The sequence below is a fragment of the Micrasema longulum genome, unplaced genomic scaffold (genome assembly GCF_059751315.1).
Source record: "Micrasema longulum isolate JH-2025_06_02 unplaced genomic scaffold, ASM5975131v1 h1tg002033l, whole genome shotgun sequence".
In the NCBI taxonomy this organism is placed as follows: Eukaryota; Metazoa; Arthropoda; class Insecta; order Trichoptera; family Brachycentridae; genus Micrasema; species Micrasema longulum.
In genome coordinates this window covers 1-3,626 of record NW_028279201.1, presented here as the reverse complement: position 1 = coordinate 3,626, position 3,626 = coordinate 1, and the positions used below count along the sequence as shown (strand labels likewise).

The following is a 3,626-nucleotide window of genomic DNA, read 5'->3' as shown; positions in this document are numbered from 1 at the left end:
ACCATAATATGTTATTATTTTTTTTAAGATGTTTTTTTAAAATTAACTTAAATTTATTGTCTTTTTTTCTTTAAATATCTCTTTTTACAAAGAGATATTTAAAGAAGAAAAGTTTGGTTCATATTTGTATAAAGAACTAATATTTTATGAGTTATATGTATATATATGAGTATAAGACCTAATGCTAAACACGAAATCATTTTAGTGTAGCATACTTGAGGATTTTTCATTATAATCCTAAATTTACATAAATATTATGTAATAGAAAATATATTATGTGAGTAAAAACTACATTTCTCATGATCTAAAAAACGGAGAAGAATACATATAAAATTATAATACAAAATGGAATTACAATAATGTGTACATTCATAAGAGGTATTTAAAACATAATTTGCATCCAGGTAAAAATAGTTTGCTCATATTTATTAGTACATTTTTGTTTTTATGATCAGTATTATTCTGGGAAGTGTTCATTTCAGGGGAGTGTCTGCCTTCCTGGAGGTGGATCTGGTGAGTCCGAAGTAAGTACTGCTGTGGGGTGGGTATGGTGTCATTGGATTTTTCCATCACAATAGTGAAGGTAGATTTCAGAAAGTCTTGTCTCCCGTCTGTTCTACATTGTATGGCGTTCTGGAATGGTCTTCTGTGGCAGTCAGTAAATATAAATACGTGGCTCGTGTTGAGAAGTTCTTTGTGGATAAAGGTTTTCTTTGGACTGTGGTGGATGCCTGGTGTTTGTCTAATGTCTGCGAGTCTGAGTCGTAGGTCGTTGACGAATGTCCCCTTGTCCTTGCATGTTGAGGCAGTGAAGAAATCGCTCGGGAGCCTAGTAATTTCTGCTGGCAAACATTTGAGTTCGACTCGCACAGCAAATCTAGTAGTACTATCGGGAGAGTATCTACCCTCTCACTACTCGTATCTTGATCTGCACTTGGGTGAAAATAATTTTGTAGTATGTACTTATTCTGAAAATAAAATTCACAATGAATATACAGGAAAGTTATTGCAACCTACCTTATGTATCTAAATAAGAACTTATTACTGGTGTTTATGGAGTTGCTATAAAACTAGTTTGAACTTGTCTCAAATATAAATGGGAGCTCATTTACATACCATATTATTTAATTGAATTCGGTGATAAGAATCCTGGAACAAATGTATTAATAAGTCCCAAGTATGTCTACATTTAATCGTTTTTCTGTGCCATAAGTTTACTCATTAAAAACAATGTTTTGAGTATGTCCAAATGTTTGCAGACAGGCTGGATTTCCTCCCTAGGGAGTTATCTAGTTCTAAATTTGTTGCAACAGAGAGGGAAAACATTTTCGAGAAGGGAATATGGAAGTCTAGGCACTTACAGGGCTTATGCTCTGTCATAGGCTGGTTTAAGTAGGCATTTTACACATTGTAACATTCTCCATTCTGCCTATGTTTTAACATCACATTTCCTCAACTCTTCCATCTGTTTTCTTTTGTAAAGTAAAAGAGCTGAAACTTTTATCATTTGGGTGAGATTTATTCGCCTGAACCAATTCACCTACGACGCAAATTCAGTATTCCCTTCTCAAAAATGTTTTCCCTCTCAGTTGTAACAAAAATTGTTTATATCGGTGACTACTCTTTGGTGTTTGTAGTTTTCTGGAATAAATAAATGTAATAATTAATGCAGAAAAAATATTATAGTAATGTTTATACAAGAATTACATTGGTATACTTATTTGTATCCATCGACAAATTTGTTGTATTCATTTCATGTTCAAAGGGCATATTTTATTTAAAATTCATCAAACTTACTCTGTTAAGATTATGTTCCAGGCATTTTTCTTGGCTCTTTAATATTCATGGAGAACTCCTTATTTTAAATCACACCCATGTGACTTTTAATCTGAAATGTTGTGTGTTATTTCATAAAATGTCAACTTCAAAATAGTTTAGGATTTGGTAAGGTAACCTAATAAAAAGTTTGATAATGTCCTTACAAGACAAAATGCGTCACATTTTACACCCTTGTAAATAAAAAAAATAAAAGGATAATTGAATCCATAAAAGCATTTTACTTTGGATACCTTACGAATTTTATATAGAATTCAACCAATTATCTGCAGACACAATAAATAGGTTAGGATTCCTTGGAATCTATTACGTATAAACAATGTTATAATAAATGTTTTGAATTAGAAAAATAACATTATGATAGATGCTTAGCTTTTTTCTTGTAGCTTATAAACATTTGCTCTGTTATTTTTATATGATTCTATTGTTATTTACATTTTAGTACATACCTGATATTTCAAGCGTTGTCCCGATATTTCTTCACGAACTTTGTTTCAACTCGACTTTTTAATAGTCTTTGCCCTTCCCATTACATAAATCGTCATGATTTTTACAAAATTAATCAATATTTCGTCATTTTCAACATTCCGCACCACGTTTGCACTCATTTTGACAGCTAAACCGGTCACCGCTTCGCGACAAAAACCGTTCGAAAACAGTTCGCACCGCTGTGACGGCCGTCCTGCAAATGGCGGCACCGTTGCTTCGACGTTACGTTCACGGTCAACGCTCTCTAGGAAACCAGCGCCATTGATTTACATAGTCAACGTTTTAATGACGTCATCCGCCGTCCCGTGACGGCCGCTTTGTGACGGTACCGCTGTCTTAGGAAACCATAGCTCACCATTCACTACGGCCGTTAAGATACGGGCACCGCTGTCCTAGGAAACCCTAGCTTTGCGCTCGAACGACGCTAGCAGATTTTAAAAATTTACTTTTAAAAACAGTGTTCAGTTCGCCAAACGCTATCGTGAAACTGTGTATCGTGAATCCTGTTGAAGCAATTAACACGAAGCATTTCAGTAATTACTCCGAAATTATTTTTAAAAAAATTGCCGAAAAATGCATCGGAAAAAGCACCAAGTAATTAAATAAAAAACAAAAAACTCTCTGTTTCTAATTAAATGAAAATAAAGCAATTTTATAAAGAAATATGTCTATTGTTTCAGGTACCAGTGCATAGCTAAAATGTTAAACTTATTTTTTCATGTCATCCACGTCGGGAATTGAACCCGATATCAAAATGGATGCTAGGCAAATGTGCTAACCACGAGCTTTTTAGAGTTTACTTAACTATTTTAGTAGATAACCTAATTGATGTGAATTTTTTTGGTTCGTTCTTTATAACTTATCTTTCTTTTCTTTTTATTTACAGGTAAGTTCAAACACTGTTTTGCGGCAAAAAAAAAACAAGAGGATGTAAAAAGGAATTTCAATCTCACTATCATTACACAGGTGAATTGTTTTAAGGTTTACAAATAATACATTATCAACTACGCTCGCTATCGGAAAACGGTGTATTTAAAACGTGACATCGTAAAAAGGGGTGTATTGTCAAAAATATCTGAATAATGGAACATTCTTTAAAACCTTTGACCTCATATACCAGGCGAACATGAGCCTAGAAGAGAAAAAAACACGTTAAAATGCTTATGCACAAATCCATTGGACGTTTCCCTCTCGCGGTATTCGCGAAGCAGACTGAATTGTACAACCCCTCCTATTATAAACCCCTGTCACGTATTAGGGTAGCAGAACGCATGCGTCAGGTGAAGCCTTCCACGTGTACA

General features: G+C 34.0%; 1 long non-coding RNA gene across 1 annotated transcript; it reads right to left on the bottom strand.

Moving 5' to 3' along the window:
- Nucleotides 1-827: 827 nt before the first annotated feature.
- On the bottom strand, nucleotides 828-2,362 carry LOC148273222 (uncharacterized). The gene is made up of 3 exons (XR_015824633.1): nucleotides 2,286-2,362; nucleotides 1,798-1,888; nucleotides 828-968 (listed from the first exon to the last, which is right to left on the bottom strand). It is a non-coding gene; the product is annotated as an uncharacterized LOC148273222 (long non-coding RNA).
- Nucleotides 2,363-3,626: the final 1,264 nt, after the last annotated feature.